The sequence below is a fragment of the Bufo bufo genome, chromosome 6 (assembly GCF_905171765.1).
Source record: "Bufo bufo chromosome 6, aBufBuf1.1, whole genome shotgun sequence".
NCBI classification, from domain to species: domain Eukaryota; kingdom Metazoa; phylum Chordata; class Amphibia; order Anura; family Bufonidae; genus Bufo; species Bufo bufo.
Genome location: NC_053394.1, coordinates 388,810,752 through 388,824,888, shown reverse-complemented (window position 1 = coordinate 388,824,888; position 14,137 = coordinate 388,810,752).

Sequence of the window (14,137 nt, the reverse complement as noted above, 5' to 3'; positions counted from 1 at the left end):
ATCCTCTTGGTGGTAGTGCGCATGTCCGTGCGCGTGTCTCCGCAACTACTGGTGGTGACGTCATGCCGTGACTGGACGCGTTTCCGAACGCCGGATCTATCGGCATGCGACATGTTTGATGCGAGGGACGGCGCTGGGTATGTCAACACTTTCTCTCTTTATTTGCAGCATCATTATTCTCATTCCTCTCACTGTTGTGTACACCTGCCCCTAATCACCAATTACCTCTTTGTAGGTTATAATATGTAAACTATATATTATATTTTTGATGTATCACTACAGCATTTTTTGCTTATGGGTATTACACAAGTATATCTGTATTTAGATATTGTACATGCACTTCTGCACTTTAAATTTTATTGTTGATTGATTGTATTATGATGTAATGGGGGTTGGACTATATATACCCCAGCATACACTGTGTTCATTGCTTGAAAAAGGCTCTTGTTTGAGCTGAAACGTTGCCATCTGCATGGGTGATTAAAGACCACTAGAATTTTACTTGGAGTGCTGTCCTTTCTTCGTTCTTGTTCATCTGGGGTAAGCAGCAATATTCCTGGACATAGCACCCACACTGCTTGTCTCCAGTGCCGCCACTACTTTCCCTTTTTTGTTATATTGCTTCAGTGGCTGAGCACGGCTTTTTACCTTTTGATATTGTTTTCTATCATGGCTGAGACTGACTTTCCATGTGGCTCTATGTACTCCCAGGAGGAGACGGGTCGCATATTGCATGACATTGGGGGAGATGCTGCTTTTCTGAATACCCCCTCCATTCTTGAACTCAAAAGAAGATATGAGTTTTTGTCTAAAAAGACGGCTTCACTTCGCCTCCACATGACCACACTTGGGGAATACTTCAAGGTACAAAGGATCCCACGTGGCATGAGGTCCAATCTGAGACCTAATTTGTTTGCTCACAATGTATTGTTCTGCAAAAAATTTGAAGCATTATCGAATAGATATTCCCTTGATTTTATCTTATTGAATATTCAGTACCTCCAGCATGAATTATTCACTATTGCTTCTGATACGGCGGAGATTGACCTCACACTACGGTCAGCTATGTCCGCTGAGGAGTATTCGCTTTTTAGTGATAATGTTGGTGCTCATGTGACACGAGCCAAACTGGAGCTGGAGGAAAGTAAAAGGTCAAAGTGGAATCGTGACTCCGACGATTATAAAAAAGATGCTGTTTAGACCTGGCAGTCTGACAGCGGCAATTTTAATTATAAAGATCCCAGGAAGAAGAAAAGAAATACACCTGCCACCTCCACTTTATCTTCCCCTTTTTTAGGGAACAGTATGGACCCGGAAAGGAAAGACGTGGGCGGACCAGAAGAGGGGGTCGTAGACACCGCAGAACCGGTCAAGCCCAAAAACAACAAAACCAGAGCACAGACCAACAAGTCACTGGTGAACAAGAGGAGGTGACGGTGATCAACCTGTCATCCAGGACGCTCACCCCGGCTCAAGTGAGTGTCCTGAACAAAGGACTTTCGTTCTGTCCCATGTCTGCGCCTAACTGGTTTGAACTGGACACTGACCTTCATGCTTTTTTTCGCAGGATTAAACTCAAGGTGTGGTTTAACTCTAGGACACGGATCGCGGCGCCTCAGGCTAGCGAGTTCTCCCTGGGCCGCCTCGATCTGTCTCTGAAGAGCAACTTCACCCCATGTATCTATGAGGCCTCGATCGATGCATTTATTACTGCAGTTAAATCTGATGTCTCTGCCTATAGATTGAGATGTAATAATGTTGCCTTTAAACATCCAAACCTACCTAGGTTTGAAATCGAAGCATTAGATCAACTAAGGAAAGATTCTTCACTAACAGTCAAGCCTGCGGACAAGGGTGGCGCGGTGGTCATCATGGACACCGGTAAATATGTGGCTGAGATTCAGCGACAGCTGGATGATACTAATGTTTATTCTGTTCTCCAATGTGATCCTAAGTTTGAGATTGCTAGACTTATCCAGAAATGTTTGGCAGACGCCATGTTGGCGGGCACTATTGATGAGGACCTGTGCACTTTTCTCACTGTAGACCATCCGGTGACTCAGGTTCTATATATACTTCCGAAAGTGCACAAGTCCCTTATTGATCCTCCCGGACGACCTATCGTCTCCGGCTCGGACTCCATCTTTAGTTGTATTGCTATTTTTCTGGATAAGGTTCTACATGAATTTGCAATAGGGGCTGAGTCGTATATACAAGATACGACTGACTTCCTATGCAAGTTGAATGAGATAGATTTTACCGGTGTCCATGAGGTCCATCTGGCGTCCTTTGACGTCACTTCACTATATACCTCGATCAACCATGATTTAGGTATTGACGCCATTTCCCGTATGCTTGACTCTTCACCCTATACATTGGCCGCTAGGCAGCTTATCATTGATTTATTGCAGATTGTCTTGAGGCATAATTATTTCCTGTTCCAGGACACTTTTTTCCAACAAAAAAGAGGTGTGGCAATGGGGTCTAACGTGGCACCTACCTACGCCAATATCTTTATGAGATGCTTTGAGGAAGATGTCGTCCATGTGTCACACCACCGCAGCCATCTGCTGCGGTGGTGGAGATACATCGACGACATCTTCCTCATATGGACTGGTAGTGTTGCTCAGTTGCTTGAGTTCCATCGGTTTTTAAACGGTGTTGACAAGGATCTGCAATTCACCTTGGTCCATTCGGATACTGAATTGCAGTTTCTTGATACCACTGTTACATTTGGTGAGGGTGGGGTACATACTCAGCTCTACACTAAGCCAACTGACAGAAATACCCTCCTCTGCTACAATAGTGGCCATCCACGCAATACACTCAAGTACTTACCCTTTTCACAATTTCTCAGGGTCAAACGGATAGTTTCTGAGCCCAATAAGCTAGACTCTTCCCTAAACAATATGGCCAGTAAATTTCAAAAAAGGGGGTACCCTACCAAATTATTGGATTCCCATATCAACAAGGTCCGTGATTTGGATAGAAGTAGTCTTCTAAAAAGGAAGTCATCTGAAGGATCCTTGACTCGGATTCCTTTTATTTCCAAATTCACGGAACAAAGTGAAGAGATCAACTGTATTATTAAACGGCATTGGGGTATTTTGGGAGGTTGCCACAGTGAGATCCAGGAATTTAGATCTCCCCCCCTATTTTCATATTGTAGGTCTAGAAACCTACGGGATCAACTGGTTAGAGCAGATATTGGCCCTAGATCTAGGTCGATACAAACTGCTCTAACCACATTGGGCAAGGGCAGTTTTCCCTGCCTATGCTGCACCGACTGCAAATACATGGGTAAAGGCAGTGCTTTTATTCATCCTACTACTGGAGTTTTACACCCTATTCGTTTTCACCTTACATGTAATTCCTGTTACGTGATTTATGTTTTGATCTGTCCATGTAAGTTATTATATGTGGGTGAAACTTCAACTGATCTTAAGACGCGGCTCAACAATCACCGTTTATCCATACGTAAAAAGAGAAAGGACCTCCCTGTTGCCAAACATTTTACAGAATTTAAACATTCTGAAAAAGATCTTAAATGTTGGGCCATTGATCATGTACCCATGCCTAGACGTGGGGGGAACAGGATACGGATTCTTAAAAAGAGAGAGCTTCTCTGGATTTACACTCTCAATAGTTTGAGACCCAATGGGCTTAATGTGGATTATAATCCGGGGATTTATGTTTAGATGAGTAGCTTGCCCTCTTTTGTTCTATATGTGATATGCGCCTTTTCTCTTGTGTTACATAGTGTATTTTGAACACTATTAAGCCATTTTTCTAATTTTTTCCTTTTTTCTTTACATTCACAGACAAGAATGATGCTGCGGAATCAAGAGGTGTGACGTACCCGGTGCACATACATTGTGTCTACATGTCCCTACTTGTCTATATGAGTGCTCTCATTGTGACTTGTATTTTTGGTTCGGCTAGCTTTTTATCGCATTTATTTAATATTTTGTGTCAGTCCACACTGCGGCATATTGATACATGTTTGGTTTGTGGGAGATCTATGGGTGATCCGGGTGAGGATCGCGACACTTGTGTTGCGGTCTCCGCTGTTCGCCCATGGATGATGGGATCTGTGTTCTTCCTGAGCTACAGTGTCCCCCCTTTAAACACATGTTGTATAGCACGGCTTGTATTCCCGTGTTGCGCTGTCCTCTCTATGTGTGCATGGACATGCGCATACACAGTGTTGGGACACAATGACCTCTTGTAATATGGCCGACCGATCCTCCTGGTGGTAGTGCGCATGTCCGTGCGCGTGTCTCCGCAACTACTGGTGGTGACGTCATGCCGTGACTGGACGCGTTTGGCGTCTGCGCACTGCCTGTTTCCGAACGCCGGATCTATCGGCATGCGACATGTTTGATGCGAGGGACGGCGCTGGGTATGTCAACACTTTCTCTCTTTATTTGCAGCATCATTATTCTCATTCCTCTCACTGTTGTGTACACCTGCCCCTAATCACCAATTACCTCTTTGTAGGTTATAATATGTAAACTATATATTATATTTTTGATGTATCACTACAGCATTTTTTGCTTATGGGTATTACACAAGTATATCTGTATTTAGATATTGTACATGCACTTCTGCACTTTCAATTTTATTGTTGATTGATTGTATTATGATGTAATGGGGGTTGAACTATATATACCCCAGCATACACTGTGTTCATTGCTTGAAAAAGGCTCTTGTTTGAGCTGAAACGTTGCCATCTGCATGGGTGATTAAAGACCAGTAGAATTTTACTTGGAGTGCTGCCCTTTCTTCGTTCTTATATATTATATATATACACACACACACACACACACAGTCAGGTCCATAAATATTGGGACACCGACACAATTCTAACATTTTTGGCTCTATACACCACCACAATGGATTTTAAAACAAACAAGATGTGCTTTAACTGCAGACTGTCAGCTTTAATTTGAGGGAATTTACATCCAAATCAGGTGAACGGTGTAGGAATTACAACAGTTTGCATATGTGCCTCCAACTTACTAAGGGGCCAAAAGTAATGGGACAATATAATCATAAATCAAACTTTCACTTTTTAATACTTGGTTGCAAATCCTTTGCAGTCAATTACAGCCTGAAGTCTGGAACGCATAGACATCACCAGACGTTGGGTTTCATCCCTGGTGATGCTCTGCCAGGCCTCTACTGCAACTGTCTTCAGTTCCTGCTTGTTCTTGGGGCATTTTTCCTTCAGTTTTGTCTTCAGCAAGTGAAATGCATGCTCAATCGGATTCAGGTCAGGAGATTGACTTGGCCATTGAATAACATTCCACTTCTTTCCCTTAAAAAACTCTTTGGTTGCTTTTGCAGTATGCTTTGGGTCATTGTCCATCTGCACTGTGAAGCGCCGTCCAATGAGTTCTGAAGCATTTGGCTGAATATGAGCAGATAATATTGCCCGAAACACTTCAGAATTCATCCTGCTGCTTTTGTCAGCAGTCACATCATCAATAAATAGAAGAGAACCAGTTCCATTGGCAGCCATACATGCCCACTCCATGACACTACCACCACCATGCTTCACTGATGAGGTGGTATGCTTAGGATCATGAGCAGTTCCTTTCCTTCTCCATACTCTTCTCTTCCCATCACTCTGATACAAGTTGATCTTGGTCTCATCTGTCCATAGGATGTTGTTCCAGAACTGTGAAGGCTTTTTTAGGTGTTGTTTGGCAAACTCTAATCTGGCCTTCCTGTTTAAGGCTCACCAATGGTTTACATCTTGTGGTGAACCCTCTGTATTCACTCTGGTGAAGTCTTCTCTTGATTGTTGACTTTGACACACATACATCTACCTCCTAGAGAGTGTTCTTAATCTGGCCAACTGTTGTGAAGGGTGTTCTCTTCACCAGGGAAAGAATTCTTCGGTCATCCACCACAGTTGTTTTCGGTGGTCTTCCAGGTCTTTTGGTGTTGCTGAGCTCACCAGTGTGTTCCTTCTTTTTAAGAATGTTCCAAACAGTTGTTTTGGCCTCTCCTAATGTCTTTGCTATCTCTCTGATGGGTTTGTTTTGTTTTTTCAGCCTAATGATGGCTTGCTTCACTGATAGTGACAGCTCTTTGGATCTCATCTTGAGAGTTGACAGCAACAGATTCCAAATGCAAATAGCAGACTTGAAATGAACTCTGGACCTTTTATCTGCTCATTGTAATTGGGATAATGAGGGAATAACACACACCCGGCCATGGAACAGCTGAGAAGGCAACTGTCCCATTACTGTTGGTCCCTTAACAAGTGGGAGGCACATATGCAAACTGTTGTAATTCCTACACTGTTCACCTGATTTGGATGTAAATCCCCTCAAATTAAAGCTGACAGTCTGCAGGTAAAGCACATCTTGTTCGTTTAATCTCAAATCCATTGTGGTGGTGTATAGAGCCAAAAATGTTAGAATTGTGTCAACGTCCCAATATTTATGGACATCTGACAAACCCAGCTCTACTGAATATCAATCTTCTACATTGGAAGAAAATATTTTACTACAGGTGACAAATTTTGCTGCGCTACTATGTAATAAAACTCCAGCATTGTCCCCAGGGGCGTAGTTAAAGGCTCATGTGCCCTGGTGCAAGAGTTCAGCTTGGGCCCCCTTCCCTCAGTGATTTGTGGCCATGGGCCAGGAAGCACATAGCCTTCGTGCTGCCTGAGGCAAAAACTGAAATGCCCCCCCTTCCTTGCCAAATTCTTGACCAAACCCCTTCCCTCCAGCCAGAGGTATAACTTGAAGATTCTGGGCCCCAGTGCAAAATCTATAACAGAGCCCTCCCACCTTCTATTATACGAGTTTCTTCTGGTACAAAGGGGTCTTTGGGCCCCCTCAGGCTCCTGAGTCCGGTAGCGACTGCTACCTCTGCACCCCCCATAGCTATGCCCCTGATTATCCCATTTGAGGGTCTCTGCCTTGTTACATCTCTGCTACACCTGACAAACCAAGCACTGCTACATGTGTAGAACTCAGTACTATGTGTAAAGAACTGAATATCACTACATTTGGCTAACTCAGGTCTGCTACATCTCAGCTCTCCTACATTACATTTGACAAGCTCAGCTGACAAACTCATTTGACAAAGTCCACTCTACTACATCTTTGCACCACATGTAAAGATCCGAAAGCCACTACATTTGACAAACTTAGCACTGCTAAGTCCGTGCTACATTTCATCTGTCCTACATCTAACAAAACACAGCTCTACTGCTTATCATTTTCCTACATTTGAACAACTCGGGGTACTACACGTGACACATTTAGCTCTTCTACTCTAAAAACAAACCTCCGTCACATTTGAAGGCTTGTGCCTTTAATCTTTGTCAGCTTCAAATATGGGCGAGGCTTACTTGTATGTGGTTGACCAAGGGGAGGTGGCTTTGAGGTCCAAAGTGGGTCAGGGCTCTGGGGTTTGCACTGATAGCAGGAGCCGGCCGGCAGCCACGTGCAGAGGGAGGGGGGCGGCACTAGAGTCGATAAGGGAGATGCTGGTTTCACAAGGCTGCTGGAGTGGTGAGGATCAGGCATGCTCGATCCCTCACAGGAGCCTGCCGCAACCAGATACAGGGAGAGAGGGGGGCGGGCACACAAGGCTCTGACATTTCGTGTACAGAGCTGGGCCCCTCCCTAAGGCAGGGAGAAGCCTGTACATGAGACGTCACCACTGGAACCTTGTGGATGACGTCACTGGTCACGTGACCCGCATCGGCCCTGCAGAATCCAAGTACTATAGAAATAAAATGTAAATTACAAAAGTATTATTAGATAGGTTATAAGTCACATGGACATATATTTATATAATTAGGATAACCCCTTTAAGGGCGGATGGAGCTGTGTATCTCTGTGGCTGTGGAGCCTTATATGTGTGGATGTGATGAGTGTTCCACTTACCTGGGGGCAGGCGTGTCCTCCTCTGACAACCCTTCACTATGGAGCCTCCTGGGCTGTCATTTCTACCACCATGCAGTAGGGTAATGGCTAAGTACTATATTCGGTAAAGACCTGATGACGTCACAACATCACGTGGCACTCCTAGATCACGTGGATCGGAGACAGGAGAGCTGCGCTATTTTTCATAGGGATCATGGAGCTTGCCGATGTCAGCAGCACGGGGAATTAACTGAAAACCTCCTGCAGCGCTGTAGAAGTACACGGAACCCTACTAATTTAGTAACTTATTGTGTAGTGAAACTGTTGGGGATATGCTGTGAGGGATTGTACACCGAGATGTGGGGGGTTGTGAGGGATTGTACACCGAGATGTGGGGGGCTGTGAGGGATTGTACTATGAGATGTGGGGGGGCTGTGAGGGATTGTACTCTGAGATGTGGGGGGGCTGTGTATCTCTGTGGCTGTGGAGCCTTATATGTGTGGATGTGATGAGTGTTCCACTTACCTGGGGGCAGGCGTGTCCTCCTCTGACAACCCTTCACTATGGAGCCTCCTGGGCTGTAATTTCTACCACCATGCAGGAGTCGGGCTCCAGGCTGTGCTGCAGGAGAAGGTGATGATGTCATGACCATGTGATCAGGTGTGGGAGGAGTCAGGCTGTGCTGCAGGAGAAGGTACAGGACCTGTGATGATGTCATGACCATGTGATCAGGTGTGGGAGGAGTCAGGCTGTGCTGCAGGAGAAGGTACAGGACCTGTGATGATGTCATGACCATGTGATCAGGTGTGGGAGGAGTCAGGCTGTGCTGCAGGAGAAGGTACAGGACCTGTGATGATGTCATGACCATGTGATCAGGTGTGGGAGGAGTCAGGTTATGCTGCAGGAGAAGGTACAGGACCTGTGATGATGTCATGACCATGTTATCATGTGTGGGAGGAGTCAGGTTATGCTGCAGGAGAAGGTATAGGACCTGTGATGATGTCATGACCATGTGATCAGGTGTGGGAGGAGTCAGGCTGTACTGAAGGAGAAGGTACAGGACCTGTGATGAAGTCATGACCATGTGATCAGGTGTGGGAGGAGTTATGGAGATCACATGACCAGGTTTATCTGCTCTGTGTGAGACTCTGCTGTGCTGTGTGGAATCCCAGTCTGTATGTAGCAGAGCTGTAAGCCTGTAATGTTTGTATAGATGAGCTATATTGTTAGGGCAAAACCCCTACTTCTATGATCTGCTGGGGTCCAAATCAGATAAAAGTACGAGTATACTCGGGAGAGATAAACAGACATCCCAACCTGCAAAAACTCATTTCAGGGAGGTTTTCTTTTTTTTTTCTTTCACAAACTTTTTATGACATTTTCCAGACATCTGCAGTATCTGCACACTTTGCTCTATGGTGTGGAGGACTGGGCTCATTACCCTGCCCCAGATTATCCTATTTATGTATATGGTTAAAGGGATTCTGTCACCACCTATAAGCCCTGTGAGCTAAACATCTGCTCATGTCCAGGGCAGCATTCTGATTTCTAAGGTGGCCTTATAAAAGCTATTTGTGGCTTTATTCTGCGGAAAAACAGGTTTTACTAACCTGTCAATCATTGAATTAAGGTGCCCAAGCAGGGGAGGTCTGTGGATGCATGGTGCCCGGCCGCACGCATCGCCGTTCGTGCCCAGCGCCGCCTTCTACTCCTCAGTGCCGCCTCTCCCTCCCTCCCCCTCCTCCCGCTTTGAGATCCCGCGCGTGCGCACAGGCTCAGCCTGATGCGCCATTGGGGACTGCTGGCATCGGCTTCTTCTTGCACTGTGCGCACGCGCCGAGAAGGGGACACTGCTACAGGTCGCCGGAAAGGTTTACTGCGAGTAAACTAGAGATGGGAAGTTCGGATCTTTCACATGAATCGGTTCATTCAAATGAACCTAGATATTCAGTTGTGAAGACTTCTATAAAGTGTTATAGTTATCTACTGTTCTGTGTCTGGAAATAGAAGACATGTTTTTCTAATCTCATATGAGCTATATTCTATTAGGTTGCACAATGCGCATGCGCGGATGCTTTGATTCACTTGCTGACTCGCTGAGTCGGCTCTTGGCAGTGGCATAACTACCAGGGAAGCGGCTGCTTCGGGGCCCGGCAGCGTGTGTGACAGTTTATTTTCAAGTTAGTTAAATAGTTAATCATGATCGATTCTTGTGTTAATGTTCAGGGCCCCTTCACAGCAGCGGACCAAGCCCCCTCGCTAATGTGATCTAATCTTACTGTCTCCTGAAGTTTGCACAGATACTCAGTGGCGTTGCAAGGGGGGTGCGGGTGGCACCAGTGATGGGGTGGCACCAGCAGGGCCAGCATTTACAAATCCCAGGCATAGTCATTTGTATTGCCATCCTCAGGAGAGGGAGAGATGTGTCTGGGATTAACCCCAAACCCACAACCTTCTGTATCAGAGGCAAAGCACTTACCCACACAGCCATAAGAGCTGCACTGCCACTGACTGAAAATATGAGACTTCTACTGTTATAAGCTGGCTAAGTGTACATCTATACACATGACAGCTGCCCCAACACACCCAGGACTGCTATATCTCTATATGACAGCTGCACCAGCACACTCAGCTCTACTATATCTCTATATAGGACAGCTGCCACAGCAAACCCAGCTCTGCTACATCTATACACATGAAAGCTGCCCAAACACACCCAGCTCTGCTACATCTATACACATGACAGCTGCCCCAGCACACTCAGCTCTGCTATATCTCTATATATCTATCTACTGTATAGCAATACTTAGAGATATATAGATGTAGCAGAGCTGGGTGTGCTGGGGCAGCTGTCATATATAGAGATATAGTAGAGCTGAGTATGCTGGTGCAGCTGTCATATAGAGATATAGCAGTGCTGGGTGTGTTAGGGCAGCTGTCATGTGTATAGATGTACACTTAGCCAGCTATAACAGTAGAAGTCTCATATTTTTTCAGTCAGTTGCAATACAGCTCTTATGGCTGTGTGGGTAAGTGCTTTGCCTCTGATACAGAAGGTCGTGGGTTGGAATCCCAGCAGAAACTTTTCTGAAATACAGGCTAAATTAGAATACACAAGCACTGACTCCATATATGGACATACAGGGCGGGACACAGGAAGAGGCTGCATCGCATCGCTGACATGGAGTATAAGTGTTTTTTTTTTTTTTTTTTTTTTAATACCCGACTGTTACTGCCATGGGGGAGCGGGAGGCACTTGGTACTGGCACATGGGGAGAGGGGGGTTGGCACCTAATACTGGCACATGGGGGGGAGGGGGGTTGGGGAGTTGGCACCTGATACTGGCACATGGGGGGGTTGGCACTATGATACTGGCACATGGGGGGAAGTAGAGAGGCACTTGATACTGGCACATGGGGGGGAGAGAGAGGCACTTGATACTGGCACTTTTGGAGGGGGGAGATGGCACTATGATACTGGAACATGGGGGGGGAAGAGGCACTTGATACTGGCACTTTTGGGGGGGGGGGGAGATGGCACTATGATACTGGGACATGGGGGGGAGAGAGGCACTTGATATTGGCACTTTTGGGTGGGGGAGATGGCACTATGATACTGGGACATGGGGGGGGGAGAGGCACTTGATAGTGGCACTTTTGGGTGGGGGAGATGGCACTATGATACTGGGACATGGGGGGGGGAGAGGCACTTGATACTGGCACTTTTGGGGGGGGGGGGGAGATGGCACTATGATACTGGGACATGGGGGGGAGAGAGGCACTTGATACTGGCACTTTTGGGGGGGGGGAGATGGCACTATGATACTGGGACATGGGGGGCGGGAGAGAGACACTTGATACTGGCACTTTTTTTGGGGGGGGGGGAGATGGTACTATGATACTGGGACATGGGGGGGAGGAGAGAGGCACTTGATACTGGCACGTGGGAGGGGGGGGTTTGGCACTTGATACTGGCACATGGGTGGGTTTGGCACTATGATACTGGCACATGGGGGGGAGAGACAGGCACTTGATACTGGCACTTTTTTCTGTTCTCAATCTCAGCAAATGGAGTTCCTACGGGTTCTGCGACATATTCACCAGGTCACACAGATACACAGACGGGCAAAAGAATCCACACTCAATTCTCCATTAGAGATGTCGCGAACATAAAATATTCCGTTCACGAACGGCGAACGCGAATTTCCGCAAATGTTCGCGAACGGGCCAACCGCCATAGACTTTAATAGGCAGGCGAATTTTAAAACCCACAGGGACTCTTTCTGGCCACAATAGTGATGGAAAAGTTGTTTCAAGGGGACTAACACCTGGACTGTGGCATGCCGGAGGGGGATCCATGGCAAAACTCCCATGGAAAATTACGTAGTTGACGCAGAGTCGGGTTTTAATCCATAAAGGGCATAAATCACCTAACATTCCTAAATTGTTTGGAATAACGTGCTTTAAAACATCAGGTATGATGTTGTATCGATCAGGTAGTGTAAGGGTTACGCCCGCTTCACAGTGACAGACCAAACTCCCAGTTTAACGCACCGCAAACGACCGCAAACAGTCCATTTGCACAACCGCAAACTCCCCATTTGCGCAAGGTTGGATACCAAGCTAGCCATGTCCTCACTGACGTCATTGAAGGTCTCTTCCTCCACCCAGCCACGTACAACACCAAGGGTCCCCGAAAGGTGAAAACAAGCCCCCTGGGACGCCTGCTGTGGTTGCTCTTCCACCTCCTCAAAGCCACCTTCCTCTTCTGACTCCTCTTCTTCAGACTCCTCTCTCTGCGTTGCCGCAGGTCCAGCAATCGACGACGACAAGGCTGCTTCTGGTGGTGATGGTGACCACAACTCTTCCTCTTCATGCTCATCTACGGCCTGATCCAGCACTCCAGCAGGGCACGCTCCAGAAAAAACGCATATGGGATGAGGTCGATGATGTTGCCTTGGGTTTGACTGACCAGGTTTGTCACCTCCGCAAAAGGACGCATAAGCCTACAGCCATTGTGCATGAGCGTTCAGTAACGCGGCCAAAAAATACCCAGCTCCGCAGAGGCTGTCCTCTTTTTTTTTTTTATTAAAAAAATCTGTTCTTACCAGTTTAATCTCTGTTTTGTCCCCTATCAGGGGCCGGTGTGGTGTATGGAATAGATTTTAGGAACCGGGAGATGGAAAAAGATGCTTGGTTGGTCCTCTTACTTCCTTACTTAAGTAGTGCTATTCCTATCAGTTTAATCCCTGTTACGTCCCCTATCAGGGGACATGTATCAAATAGAGTTTAGACAACCGCAAAGAGTTGTCAATAGTTGACACACTCATGACATAAATTTTATTCCTCTATGCGTCAGTCTTGGTGTAGTGATGACTGTGCGCACGTTTGGGAGATTGCAGGCGATGGCGGTTTTTCAAAGCCTATGGTCGTGAAAAATTAGGTATTGTTGCAGCCGCTGCTGTAGCAGCGGCTGGAAAAATTGATGTTTTCCAGGCAGAAAGCGCACTAAAACATTGCGGCTTGAACCCTAGTTGGTGGCGGAGAAGTCACGCAAGTCATCCGGCATGCAGAGATTAAATACAGCAGCGTGTGGACCATTTTTAGCCCAAGGCATCTCATCAGGCCTTTTTTAGTCAAATGCATCCCCCACTGTCAGCCCCTTCGGGATCAATGCCTCATTCATCTTAATAAAGGTGAGGTAATCTAGACTTTTTTGACCTAGGCGACTTCTCTTCTCAGTGACAATACTTCCTGCTGCACTGAAGGTCCTTTCTGACAGGACACTTGAAGCGGGGCAGGCCAGAAGTTCTATCGCAAGTTCTATCAAGCCACAGGTCAAGCCTGCACACCCAGTAGTCAAGGGGTTCATCGCTCCTCAGAGTGTCGATAGTCTGCTACCTGTCGGTCGAGTCGTTCTCTGAGGGTGGACCCCGAAGGGCTGTGGCGATGCGTAGGACTTAAAAAGCTCTGCATGTCCTCCATCAACAACACGTCTGTAAAGCTTCCTGTACTTGCCGGCGTGGTTGTGGTAGGAGGAGGATTACTTTCACCTCTTCCCCTGTTAGATTCCCGTTGTGCTGTGACATCACCCTTATACGCTGTGTAAAGCATACTTTTTTACTTGTTTTGGAACTGCTGCATCCTTTCCGACTTCCGGTAATTCTGTAACATTTCAGCCACTTTCTGCTTATACCGGGGGTCTAGTAGCGTGGCCACCCAGTACAGGTCATTCTCCTTCAG